The 17317-nt window shown below is 44.7% G+C and overlaps 2 pseudogenes; one reads left to right on the top strand and one right to left on the bottom strand.

The window, feature by feature from the left end:
• The window catches only part of LOC139239490 (zinc finger protein 84-like), a 219205-nt pseudogene that overhangs the window by 180170 nt on the left and 21718 nt on the right, over positions 1 to 17317 (bottom strand).
• On the top strand, positions 944 to 17203 carry LOC139239508 (zinc finger protein 3-like; annotated as a pseudogene).

Raw genomic sequence — 17317 nt, 5'->3', positions numbered from 1 at the left:
AGGCTAAGAACATAAGAAATGGGAGCAGAGGCCATCTGGCCCCTTGAGCCCACTCCGCCATTCAATAAGATCATGGCTGATCTGATCTTGGTCTCAATTCCACTTCCCTGCCCTCTCCCCATAACCGTTGACTCCACTATCTTTCAAAAATCAGTCTATCTCCAACTTAAATATATTCAATGACCCAGCCTCTGCTGCTCTCTGGGGCAGAGAATTTCAAAGATTCACGACCCTCTGAGAGAAGAAATTCCTGCTCATTTCCATTTTAAATGGGCGACCCCTTATGCTCAGACTTTGCCACCTCGTTCTAGATTCCCACACAAGAGGAAACAGAGATCAGTGGGGAAGCTAAAGATCTGATAAAGGAAGTATTTAAACAATTATTTTGATGCATGAAATACTGCAAGGTATGTTAGTAACAAGTAATTGTAATCAACAAACCCATCAAAATTATCAAAGACAATTACAAATGAGTGCAAAGTGAGACACGCCGGTTCAGTCGATGACACCCACAAGCCATATGTTCAAACGAAACAAGTTTGGGATTTGATGTGGGAAAAGATGAACTGCGTGAGAAGTGAAATAATCTAAAGTAAGAAAAGGCCCAAAAAGGAAGAGAAGGGAACGTTAAATAGTCTCCTGTTTTTATGGAGAAATGAAATATTGGACACACGGTGTTTGAAACAAGCTGATTTATTCAATATTTATACAGAACATTAATCTCCAGCTCAGATATAGGGGTTCTTAGAGCAGCAGAAGTCTAACTGCCAGAATGAACATGGTTTAGTGCCCAATGGGGGCCAGTGTATCCAGTTCAGTTCACCGAGTGGCCTTTCGTATTTACCCAGCATTCCTCGCGACAAAGGACGTGCCGAACCCAGACTACAGGGGCCCAATGCGCAGGCGCGAGACCTAGCTGCGTTTGGAGCATGCGCGGCTCGTGTAATGGCGGAGCGGGTATGGTAAAAATGCGCTAAGCAAAATAACTCATTTTCAGCGGGGCGGAGGTGAGTAATGGACCAGCGGGTAGCCGGGGAGGCTTCATAAACAATTGGTGCCCGCCGGAAGCCCGGAATAATAACTGGAATATCGGCGACTGCATCCTCGAGGCTTTCTCCCGGTCACAGGCCAGGATAACGGTGGCCATCTTTGTACAGGAAGATAAGATCAGCGCTCCGCCGTCTTGATGCGTGGCCATCTTGGTAAAGTAACATTTTCACTCCACATCTCGGATTTCTCACTATCTCCGAAAGGCGCTGCTCACTGCGAAGCTTATGGTTTACGTCCCAGACAATTGTAACAGGAAAGCCCCAGAGCTGTTCACTCCCAGGGTTAGAATCCCCGTGAACAGTCTCAGGGTTATTATCTCATAAGAATATAATAACATAACAAATAGGAGCAGGAGTGGGTCATTTAGACCTTGGATCCTGCTCTGCCATTCAATAACATCATGGCTGATTTGATCATGGACTCAGCTCCACTTGTCTGCCCGCTCCCCATAAACCTTTAATCCCTCAAAAATCTGTCTATCTCTGCCTTAAATATATTCAATGACCCATCCTCCACAGCTCTCTGGGGCAGAGAATTCCGTAGATTTACCCTCTTGAGTGAAGAAATTTCTCCTCATCTCAGTTTTAAATGGTTGATCTGTTATTTTGAGACTATGTCCCCTAGTTTTAGTTTACCCTATGAGTGGAAATATCCTCTCTGGATCCACCTTGTCAAGCTCCCTCGATATCATATGTTTCAATAAGATCGCCTCTCATTCTTTTGAACTCCAAAGTGTATCAGCCCAACCTTCTCAACATATCCTCATCAGACAACTCCCATATCGCCGGAATCAACCTCTGAACAGCCGCCAATGCAAGTATATCCTTCCTTAAATACGCAGACCAAAAGTGCATGCGGTATTCCAGGTGTGGTCTCACCAATACCCTGTGCAGTTGTAGCAGGAATTCTCTGCTTTTACACTCTATTCCCCCTTTGCAATAAAGGCCAACATTCCATTTGCCTTCCTGATTACTTGCTGTACCTGCATACTAACTTTTTGTGTTTTATGCACAGACACCCTCAGGTCTCTCTGTCCTGTAGCACTTTGCAATTTTTCTCCGTTTAAATTATAATTTGCTTTTCTATTATTTCTGCCAAAGTGGATAACCTCACATTTTCCCATATTATACTACATCTGACAAATTTTTGCCCACTCATTTAGCCTGTCTATATCTCTTTGCAGATTGTTTGTGTCCTCAATTTGCTTTCTCACCCATCTTTGTATCATCAGCAAACTTGGCTATATTACACTCGGTCCTTTTATCCAAGTCATTAATATAGATTGTAAATAGTTGAGGACCCAGCACCGATACCTGCGGCACCCCACTAGTCACCATTTGACAACCGTAAAATGACCTGTTTATCACGACTCTCTGTTTTCTGTTAGTTAGCCTATCCTCCATCATGCTAATATACTGCCCCCAACCCAGTGAGCTTTTATCATGTGCAGTAACCTCTTATGTGGCACCTTATCAAATGCCTTCTGGAAATCCAAATACACCACATCCACTGGTTCCGCCTTATCCACAACATAAGAATTAGGAACAGGAGTAGGACATCTAGCCCCTCGAGCCTGCTCTGCTACCCAACAAGATCATGGCTGATCTTGCCGTGGACTCAGCTCCACTTAACCGCCCGCTCCCCATAACCCTTAATTGCCTTATTGGTTAAAAATATATCTATCTGTGATTTGAATACATTCAATGAGCTAGCCTCAACTGCTTCCCTGGGCAGAGAATTCCACAGATTCACAACCCTCTGGGAGAAGAAATTCCTTCTCAACTCGGTTTTAAATTGGCTCCCCCGTATTTTGAGGCTGTGCCCCCTAGTTCTAGTCTCCCCGACCAGTGGAAACAACCTCTCTGCCTCTATCTTGTCTATCCCTTTCATTATTTTAAATGTTTCTATAAGATTACCCCTCATCCTTCTGAACTCCCAATGAGTAAAGACCCAGTCTACTCAATCTATCATCATAAGGTAACCCCCTCATCTCCAAAATTAGCCGAGTGAATCGTCTCTGTACCTCCTCCAAAGCTAGTATATCCTTCCTTAAATAAGGTGACCAAAACTGCATGCAGTACTCCAGGTGCGGCCTCACCAATACCTTGTACAGTTGCAGCAGGACCTCCCTGCTTTTGTACTCCATTCCTCTCGCAATGAAGGCCAACATTCCATTTGCCTTCCTGATTACCTGCTGCACCTGCAAACTAACTTTTTAGGATTCATGCACAAGGATCCCCAGGTCCCTCTGCACCGCAGCATGTTGTAATTTCTCCCCATTCAAATAATATTCCCTTATAATGTTTTTTTTTCCAAGGTGGATGACCTCACATTTTCCGACATTGTATTCCGTCTGCCAAACCTTAGCCCATTCGCTTAACCTATCAAAATCTCTTTGCAGCCTCTCTGTGTCCTCTACACAACCCGCTCTCCCACTAATCTTTGTGTCATCTGCAAATTTTGTTACACTACACTCTGTCCCCTCTTCCAGGTCATCTATGTATATTGTAAACAGTTGTGGTCCCAGCACCGATCCCTGTGGCACACCACCAACCACCGATTTCCAACCCAAAAAGGACCCATTTATCCCGACTCTCTGCTTTCTGTTAGCCAGCCAATTCTCTATCCATGCTAATACATTTCCTCTGACTCTGGGTATCTTTATCTTCTGCAGTAACCTTTTGTGTGGCACCTTATCGAATGCCTTTTGGAAATCTAAATACACCACATCCATCGATACACCTCTATCCACCATGCTCATTATATCCTCAAAGAATTCCAGTAAATTAGTTAAACATGATTTCCCCTTCATGAATCCATGTTGAGTCTGCTTGATTGCACTATTCCTGTTTAGATGTCCCGCTATTTCTTCCTTAATGATAGCTGCAAGCATTTTCCCCACTACAGATGTTAAACTAACCGGCCTATAATTACCTGCCTTTTATCTGCCCCCTTTTTTAAACAGAGGCGTTACATTAGCTACTTTCCAATCCGATGGTACCTCCCCAGAGTCCAGAGAATTTTGGTAGATTATAACGAATGCATCCTACTCATATCCTCAAAGAACTGCAGCAAATTTGTCAAACATGATTTCCCTTTCATGAAGCCATACTGACACTGCTTGATTGAATCATGCTTTTCCAAATGTCCCGCTACTGCTTCCTTAATAATGATTCCAGCATTTTCCCAATCACAAAAGTTAGGCTAACTGGTCTACAGTTTCCTGCTTTTTGTCTGCCTCCTTTTTTAAATAGAGGCGTTACAGTTTCGGTTTTCCAATCTGTTGGGACCACCCCAGAATCCAGGGAATTTTAGTAGATTACAACCAATGTGTCCACTACCTCCGCAGCCACTTCTCTTAAGACCCTCAGGGCAAGGTGACTTGTCTGCCTTTAGTCCCATTATTTTTCCGAGTCCTACTTCATTATGAATAGTGATTGTATTAAGTTCCTCCCTCCCTATAGCCCCTTGATTATCCACTTCGGTATTACTCTCAGTGACCGAGGAGTTTACTCTAATTAAACTGATCTCGGACTGTTTCTGTTGGATATTAACTCCTGCACGGTCCCAGCAAACACTCCCACTCCCTCGTCCCTCCGATGTTTATGCAGGAATGCTTTGTAAAGACGGGCTCATGGAGAGAAACACCCTGCACGGAATGAACCCAAATTGAACATCTCCAAGGGACAAGACTCCCAGCTTTAATCATTCTCTGTCCTTTCCCCCCAGATTCTGATAAAAGTAAATTGGGAAAAGTGTACTTTGATTTTTACATGTTGAATTATTGCAGAGAGCTGCGTGCGTGATTCAGCCCCACCACCTATGTCAATTCCCAGTGAGCAGAAGAGTGCATGCACCCTCCCCTCCCCCAGCCCTGCCTGTGATCGCCATTCACTCAGTGAGTGGAAGAAGATGGTTTAAAACAGCCGGGAATGGAGACTCCGTGGCCCCGGGGTAAGGCAGCGAGCAGCAGCCTCCTTACAGCAGCACAGCGCTTTGGGAGCGTGTCCACAGATGGGCTCAGAGTTCAGCATTGAGTCCAGGGGGAGTCGGGGGCTGTGTGTTAGAGGCAGAGTGGAGCAAGAACCAGTCTCATTGCATGGTGTGAGTGGGGGAAGGGAGAGGCCATTCTCGGGCTGTGTGTGGATAGTGTGTGTCCAGGGTAAGGGAGACAGAATGGGAAGAATCTGCTATTTACAATCTGCTGCTTTCTCTCTCCAAACCAGTCGTGAACGTTCCTGGTTTAGTTCCGTCGGGGGCTGTGTGTAAGAGGCAGAGTGGAGCAAGAACTAGTTCCGGAACATGGTGTGAGTGGGAGAAGGGAGAGACCATTCTCGTGCTGTGTGTGGACAGTGTAAGGTAACCGAGAAAGTAAACTACCTCGCTCTTTCAAATCATTGCTGCTTTCTTTCCCCAAATCAGTAGTGAATGTTCCTGATTTAGTTCCAATCTCACAGTGTTCTTGGACAGTGAGCAGTGGAAACACAGCCTGACAGTAAGGATGTGGGGAGTTTCACAAAGTGCATCTATTGCAGGCACCAGGAGAGGAGTGTGGGAGAAGATATTTTAAAGACGGCTTATATTGCTTCGGTGAACTGAGTTCTCCAGAACTGTGTTGCTGATGATCGAGAGCTACATTGTCACTTCCTCAGATACATCCTATTCTCCCCCGCATCCATATCTTAGAACTAATAATGTTCTCGTATTATTATTCTCAGAGCACAATTCTTCAACCAGAACAAATGCGATCTTTCCTCCACCTGGAACACAAGGAACAGTGCAGACAGCTCCTTCTCACACACCGTAAGTAGACTATCACTCACAGAGCACAGAGACACAGAACTGGCCTCAATCCTATTGTCACAGGCAGCAGAAGCTGTCAGTCCCACAGTGATCGAAATGGCAGAGTTACACTGTGAATCTTACAGCCACATGGAGCAGTAGAATCAGATGCTGTTTCACCATTGAAACAGATCACACTGACAGGTACATTAAACACCCACACTCACTTGCCAGAAACTGGCAGGTAGAGAATAAAACACACAATCGCCTATTGGAAAACATGTCAAACAGACAGTATAAACCACACTCGCATATCAGAAGCTGACGGGTATAGAGCAAAAGCCATATTCATTTTTCAGAATCTGACAGATTCAGGATTTAACCCCCCAAACATACCAGAAGGTGACAGATACAGAGTAAAACCCACATTCCTGTACCATAGACTGACAGATACAATATACAACACACACCCACATATATAAAAGTGACAGTAACAGACTAAAATCCCCACTTGCATACCAGAGAGTGACAGGTAAAGTGTAAATCCCATGTGCACATATTGGAAAACTGAAAGGCAATAAGTAAAATTGTTACTTGCATCGCAGGAACTGATAGGGGCAGAGTAAAACCCACACACACACATCTGAAAAATGACACGTGGAAGGCAAAATCTTCATTCACATATCAGAAATACGGGTTAAAAGTAAAATTGATTCTCATGTTCACATACCAGAGACTGGCAAATACAGAGTAAATTCTACACTCACATAGCAGGAACTGACAGGTACTGTCTAAAACACACAATCAAGTAGCAGGAACAAATAGGTACAGTCTAACATAGCAGAAACTGAGAAGCACAGATTAAACCTCAACACACACCAAAACCTGACAGTTACAGAAAAATACACACACATGCATATCAGAGACTGAGAGATACAGTATAAAACCCACACTCGCACATCAACGGCTGACATATTACAATCCATATTCCCATAACATAAATTGACATACAGTGACATGCCCAGACTCACGAACCAGTAATTGACAGGTACAGGGTAAAGACCTCTCTTCTGTACCAGAAACTGACAGGTACAAAGGAAAGTCCACTCACAATTAAGCAGAAACAGGCAGGTAAAGAATAAGGCCCACACTCACAGGTCGTGACAGGTACAGAATAAAACCTATTCTCCCATAACAGAAATGGAGAGATACAGAGAAAGGCCCACACTCACATACCAGAGACAGATAGATAAAGAGTGAAACTCAGACTCATTTACCAGAGACCGACAGATTCAGTATAAACACTCACCTCCATAACACAAATTGACAGTTAGAAAGTAAAACGAATACTCTATCAGGAATTGGTGGTACACAGTAAAACAATACTAACATACTGGAGAATGATGGGTATGGAGTAGAGCTCACATTCACATAACAGAGATGGACAGATACAGCGCAAACTACACACACACACACCAGGAATGGAAAGATACATAGAAACATACAAAATAGGGGCGGCAGCGGGCCATTCGGCCCTTCAATATAATCATGGCTGATCATGCAAATTCAGTACCCCTGCTTTCTCTCCATACCCCCTGATCCCCTGAGCCATAAGGGCCACATCTAACTCCCTCTTGAATATATCCAACGAACTGGACTCCACAACTTTCTGTTGTAGAGACTTGCACAGGTTTACCACTCTGGGTGAAAAAGTTTCTCCTCATTTCAGTCCGATATGGCTTACCCCTTATCCTTAGACTGTGATCCCTGCTTCTGGACTTCCCCAACATCGGGAACATTCTTCCTGCATCTAACCTGTCCAGTCCCGTCATAATTTTATATGTTTCTATGAGATCTCCTCTTATTCTTCTAAATTCCAGTGAATCTAAGCCGAGCCGATCCAGTCTTTCTTCATATGTCAGTCCTGCCATCCCGGGAATTAGTCTGGTGAACTTTCGCTGCACTCCCTCAATAAAGGAGGGAGAGAGAAAGCAGGGAATTATAGACCGGTCAGCCTGACCTCAGTAGTGGGTAAAATGATGGAATCAATTATTAAGGATGTCATAGCAGCGCATTTGGAAAATGGTGACATGATAGGTCCAAGTCAGCATGGATTTGTGAAAGGGAAATCATGCTTGACAAATCTCCTGGAATTTTTTGAGGATGTTACCAGTAAAGTGGACAAAGGAGAACCAGTTGATGTGGTATATTTGGACTTTCAGAAGGCTTTCGATAAGGTCCCATACAAGAGATTAATGTGCAAAGTTAAAGCACATGGGATTGGGGGTAGTGTGCTGACGTGGATTGAGAACTGGTTGTCAGACAGGAAGCAAAGAGTAGGAGTAAATGGGTACTTTTCAGAATGGCAGGCAGTGACTAGTGGGGTACCGCAAGGTTCTGTGCTGGGGCCCCAGCTGTTTACATTGTACATTAATGATTTAGATGAGGGGATTAAATGTAGTATCTCCAAAGTTGCGGATGACACTAAGTTGGGTGGCAGTGTGAGCTGCGAGGAGGATGCTATGTGGCTGCAGAGTGACTTGGATAGGTTAGGTGAGTGGGCAAATGCATGGCAGATGAAGTATAATGTGGATAAATGTGAGGTTATCCACTTTGGTGGTAAAAACAGAGAGATTAGACTATTATCTAAATGGTGACAGATTAGGAAAAGGGAAGGTGCAACGAGACCTGGGTGTCATGGTACATCAGTCATTGAAGGTTGGCATGCAGGTACAGCAGGCGGTTAAGAAAGCAAATGGCATGTTGGCCTTCATAGCGAGGGGATTTGAGTACAGGGGCAGGGAGGTGTTGCTACAGTTGTACAGGGCCTTGGTGAGGCCACACCTGGAGTATTGTGTACAGTTTTGGTCTCCTAACTTGAGGAAGGACATTCTTGCTATTGAGGGAGTGCAGCGAAGATTCACCAGACTGATTCCTGGGATGGTGGGACTGACCTATCAAGAAAGACTGGATCAACTGGGCTTGTATTCACTGGAGTTCGGAAGAGTGAGAGGGGACCTCATAGAAACGTTTAAAATTCTGACGGGTTTGGACAGGTTGGATGCAGTAAGAATGTTCCCAATGTTGGGGAAGTCCAGAACCAGGGGTCACAGTCTAAGGATAAGGGGTAAGCCATTTAGGACAGAGATGAGGAGAAACTTCTTCACCCAGAGAGTGGTGAACCTGTGGAATTCTCTACCACAGAAAGTAGTTGAGGCCAATTCACTAAATATATTCAAAAGGGAGTTAGATGAAGTCCTTACTACCCGGGGGATCAAGGGGTATGGCGAGAAAGCAGGAAGGGGGTACTAAAGTTTCATGTTCAGCCATGAACTGATTGAATGGCGGTGCAGGCTAGAAGGGCTGAATGGCCTGCTCCTGCACCTATTTTCTATGTTTCTATGTTTTAATAGCAAGCACATCCTTGCTCAAATTAAGAGACCATAACTGCACATAATACTCAAGGTGTGGTCTCACCAAGGCCCTGTACAACTGCAGTAAGACCTCCCTGCTCCTATACTCAAATCCTCTCATTATGAAGGCCAACATACCATTTGCTTTCTTTACTGCCTGCTGTACCTGTATGCCTACCTTCAGATGTACCATGACACCCAGGTCTCTTTGCACCTCACATTTTACTAATCTGTCACCATTCAGATAATAATCTGCCTTCCTGTTTTTGCCACCAAAGTGGATAACCTCACATTTATCCACATTATACAGCATCTGCCATGCAATCGCCCATTCACCTAACCTGTCCAAGTCACCCTACAGCCTCTTAGCATCCTCCTCACAGCTCACACTGCCACCCTCACAGTTCACACTGCCACCCAGCTTAGTGTCATCTGCAAACTTGGAGATACTACCTTCAGTTCCATCGTCCAAATCATTAATGTATATTGTAAATAGCTGGGGTCCCAGCACTGAACCTTGCGGCACTCCACTAGTCACCACCTGCCATTCTGAAAAGAACCTGTTTATTCCCACTCTTTGCTTCCTGTCTGCCAACCAGTTCTCCCTCCACAGCAATACATTACCCCCAATATCATATGCTTTAATTTTGCACACCAATCTCTTGTGTGGGACCTTGTCAAAAGCCTTTTGAAATTCCAAATACACCACATCCACTGGTTCTCCCTTATCCACTCTACTAGTTACCTCCTCAAAAAATTCTCGAAGATTTGTCAAGCATGATTTCCCTTTCATAAATCCACTTGGACCGATCCCGTCACTGCTTTCCAAATGCGCTTATTACATCTTTAATTATTGATTCCAGCATTTTCCCCACCACCGATGTCAGGCTAACCGGTCTATAATTCCCTGTTTTCTCTCTCCTTTTTTAAAAAGTGGGGTTACATTAGCTACCCTCCAATCCATTGGAACTGATCCAGAGTCCATGGAATTCAGGAAAATGACCACCAATGCATCCACTATTTCTAGGGCCACTTCTTTAACTACTCTCGGATGCAGACTATCAGGCTCTGGGGATTTATGGACCTTCAGTTCCATCAGTTTCCCTACAACCATTTCCTGACTAATAAGGATTTCCCTCAATTCCTCCTTCCCGCTAGACCCTCGGTCCCCTGGTATTTTTGGGAGATTATTCATGTCTTCCTTAGTGAAGACAGAACCAAAGTATTTGTTCAATTGGTCTGCCATTTACTTGTTCCCCATTATGAATTCACCTGATTCTGACTGCAAGTGGCCTACATTGGACTTCACTAATCTTTTTCTCTTCACATATCTATAGAAGCTTTTGCAGTCAGTTTTTTATGTTCCCTGCATGCTTACTCCCATATTCTATTTTCCCCCTTCTAATTAGACCCTTAGTCCTCCTCTGCTGAATTCTAAATTTCTCCCAGTCCTCAGGTTTGCTGCTTTTTCTGGCCAATTTACAGGCCTCATCCTTGAATTTAACACTGTCCCTAATTTCCCTTGTTAGCCACGGTTGAGCCATCTTTCCGGTTTTATTTTTACGCCAGACGGGGATGTACAATAGTTATAATTAATCAATGTGACCTTTAAATGTCTTCCATTGCCTATCTACCGTCATCCCTTTAAATATCATTCGCCAGTTTCTCCTAGCCAAATCACGTCTCATACCATCGAAGTTTCCTTTAAGTTCAGGACCCTAGTCTCTGAGTTAACTGTGTCGCTCTCCATCTTAATGAAGAATTTTACCATATTATGGTAACTCTTCCCCAAGGGGCCGCACACAACCAGATTGCTAATTAATCCTCTCTCGTTACACAAGACCCAGTCTGGGATGGCCTACTCTCCATTTGGTTCCTCGACATATTGGTCTAGAAAATCATCCCTTATACACTCCAGGAAATCCTCTTGCACAGTATTGCTACAAGTTTGGTTAGTCCAATCAATATGTAGGTTAAAGTCACCCATGATAACTGCTGTACCCTTATTGCACGCGTCCCTAATTTCCTGTTTGATGCCATTCCCAACCTCCCTACTACTGTTTGGTGGTCTGTGCACAACCCCAACTAACGTTTTCTGCCCTTTGGTGTTTCGCAGCTCTACCCATATAGATTCCACATTATCCCAGCTAATGTCCTTCCTTACTATTGCATTAACCTCCTCTTTAACCATTAACGCTACCCCACCTCCTTTTCCTTTCTGGCTGTCCTTCCTGAATATTGAATACCCCTGGATGTTATGTTCCCAGCTTTGGTTACCCTGGAGCCATGTCTCTGTAATCCCAATTACATCATATCCGTTAACAGCTATCTGCGCAGTTAATTCGTCCACCTTATTACGAATGCTCCTCGCATTGAGACACAGAGCCTTCAGGCTTATTTTTATGAACACTCTTTGTCCTTTTAGAATTATGTTGTAATGTGGCCCTTTTTGATACAGAATGAAACCCACAGGCAATTACCAGAAATTGACAGGTACAGGATAAAATCCACGCTCTCGTATCAGAAACTAACATACAGAGTAAGATCCTCATTCACATACCAGAGATGGACAGATACAGAGTCAAATCCACACTTCCATACCAGACACCCACTGTATAAGAAAATAAGAACATAAGAAATAGGAGCAGGAGTAGGCCATACGGCCCCTCGAGAGTGCTCTGCCATATTTAATACAATCATGGCTGATCCGATCATGGACTCAGGTCCACTTCCCTGCCCGCTCCCCATAACCCCTTATTCCCTTATCGGTTAAGACACTGTCTATCTCTGTCTTAAATATATTCAATGTCCCAGCTTCCTCAGCTCTCTGAGACAGCGAATTCCACAGGTTTACAACCCTCTGAGAAGAAATTCCTCCTCATCTCAGTTTTAAATGGGGGCCCCTTATTCTAAGATTATGCCCCCTAGTTCTCGTCTCTCCTATCAGCGAAAACATCCTCTCTGCTACCACCTTGTCAAGCCCCCTCATAACCTTATACGTTTCGATAAATCACCTCTCATTCATTCTTCTGAAGTCAATGAGTAGAGGCCCAAGCTCCTCAACCTTTTCTCATAAGTCAACCCCCTCATCTCTGGAATCAACCGAGTGAACCTTCTCTTAACTTCCTCCGAAGCAAGTATATCCTTTCATAAATATGGAAACCAAACTGCACGCAGTATTCCAGGTGTGGCCTCACCCATACCCTGTATAACTGTAGCAAGACCTCCCTGCTTGTATATCCCAGCCCCTTTGCAATAAAGGCCAAGATTGCATTGGCCTTCATGATCACTTGCTGTACCTGCATACTAACCTTTTGTGTTTCATGCACAAATACCCCCAAGTCCTGCTGTACTGCAGCACTTTACAATCTTTCTCCATTTAAATAATAACTTGCTCTTTGATTTTTTTTCTGCCATAGTGCATGACTTCACACTTTCCAACATTATACTCCATCTGCCAAATTTTTGCCCATTCACTTAGCCTATGTCCTTTTGCAGGTTTTTTGTGTCCTCCTCACACATTGCTTTTCCTCCCATCTTTGTATCACCAGCAAACTTGGCTATGTTACAGTCGGTCCCTTCTTCCAAGTCGTTAATATAGATGGTAAATAGTTGGGGTCCCAGCACTGATCCCTGCGGCACCCCACTAGTTACTGATTGCCAACCCAAGAATGAACCATTTACCCCAACTCTCTGTTTTCTGTTAGTTAGCCAATCCTCTATATTACAAATATAGTACCCCAGCCCTGTTAATTTTTATCTTGTGCAGTAACCTTTTATGTGGCACCTTGTCAAATGCCTTCTGGAAGTCCAAATACACCACACCCACTTTATCCACCCTGTTCGTTACATGCACAAAGAATTCCAGCAAATTTGTCAAACTTAATTTCCCCTTCATAAATCCATGCTGACTCTGCCTGACCGAATTATGCTTTTCCAAATGTCCTGCTATTGCTTCTTTAAGAGTGAATTCTTCAACATTTTCCCAACCACAGATGTTAGGCTAACTGGTCTATAGTTTCCTGCTTTTTATCTGCCTCCTTTTTAACCGAGTGCAGCTCTCGGGCCCCGGCCCACACCGAGCGCAGAATCAGACACCAGCAACCCCCGGGGGCAGCGCCTCCCCCACACCCGGAAAACAACAACTTGCATTTATACAGCAGGCCCAACAATTCCCAGCCGCTCTGTATCAGGGTGGGCGCTGGATGCGAAAGTCGCTCCCTGGCCTCCTGTGTGGGTCTGTTGCATCAGTTTGAGCTGGATGGAGACGGGGAGAAGCTGCTGGGTTTAACCCCCAGTACTACTGGGCCCAGTGGGATCAACAATTTCCCATGTGGGTTCCCTTCCCTGAAGGACAGCAGTAACCCAGATGTGTTTTTACGACAATCCGGCAGCTTTCCTGGTCACTTGTTTCTAGTGCCGGCCCCACAAATGAACAGATTCATTAAGCTCAATTTCACAACCTGCCTTTGTGTTTTTGTGGATTCTCTCTCACACTCCCTTTTCCTGTTTTGAAATTCACTTTACAGGGTGTTAAAAGGGGAGGATTTGTCGACTGGAAGCTCAAACCAAACATCACCTCAAGATCTGACAGTCACTCGATACATCGGGACTGGAATATCATCAGCTTTTGACCATGGATGCAGAAGGCACCGTTCACAGTGGGGAGAAACGGTACACGTGCTCTGTGTGTGGACAAGGCTTCAGCCGATCATCCAAACTGGAGAGACACAAGTGCAGTCACACTGGGGAGAAACCGTGTAAATGTGCGGACTGTGGGAAACGATTCAACTACCCGTCCAAGCTGGAAACACATCGGCGAGGTCACACTGGGGAGAGGCCGTTCACCTGCTCCGACTGTGGAAAGGGATTCACTCAGTCATCCAGCCTGCTGAGACACCAGCGAGGTCACACTGGGGAGAGGCCGTTCACCTGCTCCGACTGTGGGAAGGGATTCACTGTGTCATCAGACCTGCTGTTACACCAGCGAGTTCACACTGGTGAGAGGCCGTTCACTTGCCCTGAGTGTGGGAAGGGATTCACTCGATCACCCGACCTGCTGATACACCATCGACTTCACAGTGGGGAGAGGCCGTTCACCTGCTCCGACTGTGGGAAGGGATTCACTCAGTCATCCAGCCTGCTGAGACACCAGCGAGTTCACACTGGGGAGAGGCCGTTCACGTGCTCTGAGTGTGGGAAGGGATTCACTCTGTCATCCAGCCTGCTCACACACCAGCGAGGTCACATTGGGGAGAGGCCGTTCACCTGCTCCGAGTGTGGGAAGGGATTCACTCGGTCATCCTGTCTGCTGAGACACCAGCGAGTTCACACTGGGGAAAAGCCTTTCACCTGCTCTGAGTGTGGGAAGGGATTCACTCTGTCATACCACCTGCTGATACACCAGCGAGTTCACACTGGGGAGAGACCTTTTAAATGTTCTGACTGTGAGAAGAGTTTTAATGGAAAACAGCACCTGCTGAGACACCAGCGAGTTCACACTGGGAGAGGCCGTTCATCTGCTCTGAGTGTGCGCAGGGTTTCACTCGATCATCCCACCTGCTGATACACCTGCGATTTCACACTGGGGAGAGACCTTTTAAATGTTCTGACTGTGAGAAGAGTTTTAAAAGCAAACAGCAGCTCCTGACACACCAGCGAGTTCACACTGGGGAGAGGCCGTTCACCTGCTCTGAGTGTGAGAAGGGATTTATTCGGTCATCCCACCTGCTGAGCCATCAGCGAGTTCACAAGTGACTGCAGGGGTTGGATTCTGCTGTTATTGCTGCTGTGAATTGTGTTCATTCTGACAGTTGAGGTTTACAACTCCTGTAACGCTGATGTTAATAACTCCTATAGCTGGACTGGAGTTTAATATTTGGGATATAGACACATAAATTAGTGTTGCTTTCAACACATTGCTGTGGATTTTTGTCTTTCCCACCTGAGTGTTTAGCATCAGCTGGCTGGAGCTGAGAAAGGGCAATCTGGGGGGAGGATCTTATAGGGGGGAACAGAACTTCAGCCTGGACACAGTCCTTCAGGGCCACACTAAGATCACCTCATTCTTCTGCACTCCAATGTGTATAGGCCCAACCTAATCAACTGTTAGATCGCTTAATTCTCAATGAGATGCGAATTTCGGTCGTAGATTTAAAATAACTTTATTCCAGCTGTAGCAACAGTGTTCTTGCTGAGTTACATCTCTTTTTTACACTGCAACAAATGGCAAAAAATGGCTGTACTTATCCCCAGATCAATTTACAATTGCGAGCTCGCCCCCTTTGACCTTATTGGCTCAATTGATATGTTGTTAGCCCATGATTGACTCCCTGCCCAAAGTCCTGATTTATGACAATGCAATGTCTGGCTCTCACGTAGGCATGAGTCTGTGACTGGGGTCTGTATTTTCTCAACTTTGAAGCCTGCTTGAATTCTCTATCAATTCCCCCTTTGATTCCTTCACAAACTGAATCATAAAACATCAGGTATCACTGGTTAAACATTCTACAAAATAATTTCATAAATGTTAATAGAGTTTCCTTCTAAAATTTGTTGATGTGTTTCGCCACATGTCCGGAATAGTAGCTTCCACACAAATTTACACCAACCCGAATTCCATCGTGGCCACAATGGAAGTCTGGTTTTCGTAGGTTCATTAACCTCATTCCAATTTCATCCAAATCAATATCTTAATTCAACCAGTAAACAACCTTCCCTTAAGCATAACATACCCCTGTGCCACGTACAGACAGTCTGCTGGGACCTGCAAGGTGTCTCACCTGCGGGACAGCAGCTACAGCCGCCTGGTTGCAACAACATTTAATCAACATAAACAAACAATATAAAAGTCAAATAATTACAATGAATAGAATTAAACCTTCCACCAATGAAGTTCCTATTGAACCTAGCCATCCAGTGGCTCCGCTCCACAAAGTGAATGATGGGGGTTGTTTAAGTTTTTCTACCTCCTTTTGGATAAGTGGGTAATTTCTTCGGAGCTATCTGGGATATACGTGCAACACTCAGTTCCGAGTAGAGCGCAAGTACCTCCCTTTTCAACCAGGATGTAGTCAAGGGCCAGTCTATTCTGTACCATTACTGTGCGGATTGCTACCATTTCTGCATTGATTTTAACTAGGGCCTCTGAAGTATCATTGATTACCCGTTCCACAACAGATGCCATGTTAATAGATTCCCTTGCCAGGTTGGCGGTCCCATACCTAGGGATCAGAATTGCAAAGAACCTCTCTGTTTCTGTAATAGCTCTCTTAGGACGGTGTAGATGTTCTGCCAGTGACTTTATATGATACATATATGCTAAATATAGGCTAAATAACAGGATCCCGTCCAATTCTGGGGCAGCCAAGGGTAGGCCTTGTGGCCACACACCCAATAGGTGCCAGTATAGGCAATGAATGTTAGCTGTTTCTTTGTCAGCAACACTCCGGGGCCTGTCCAGGCTTTTCCATCTGTTTTGTTCAAAATCCCCGTTACATTTAAAAACTCCCACATCGGCCCAGTTTGGACGGTTCTGTGGCTTGATTACATTCTAATTCCGGTAGCAGTTACTATACTCCATATTTTAGCCTCCTTTGATGTTTCTAATCAGACAGACCGATTCCCCCGGTCTTCCTACCCCCGTTGTATTGGTGATAACTAAAAATGGGGGCCGTTTGGAATTATTATAGCACGGTTGGTACCCCCCCTTCAAAGGTAGTCAGATTGTAACCTGCTGACTTCCACTTACGTGCCCAGTTTTCCATATCCTGAAATGCATTGCCTGTTTTGTTTTGATTAATTATCCACTCAGCCATTTCCGAGATATTCAAGGGAACTGGCCTCAAAGGAATTCCTCCCTTTGAGTGAATAGGAATATGCACACACACCTAACAATGAGAAATGTTACTTTGTTTGGCATAAGTGTATGACATATATAAAAAAGTATTTTAATGTAATTCCCTGGGTACTCTATTTCCCTTTGGTGCAGAGGGTCGGCTAGTAAGAAGTCGGCAAATGCCTAGAAAACCTACAGTCAGTAGTACAGTAAATTTATACATTTTGGCAAGAAA

This window comes from Pristiophorus japonicus, chromosome 27 (genome assembly GCF_044704955.1).
Source record: "Pristiophorus japonicus isolate sPriJap1 chromosome 27, sPriJap1.hap1, whole genome shotgun sequence".
Lineage (NCBI taxonomy): Eukaryota > Metazoa > Chordata > Chondrichthyes > Pristiophoridae > Pristiophorus > Pristiophorus japonicus.
The sequence above is the reverse complement of the archived record's forward strand: the minus strand, read 5'-3'. Positions and strand labels throughout refer to the sequence as shown.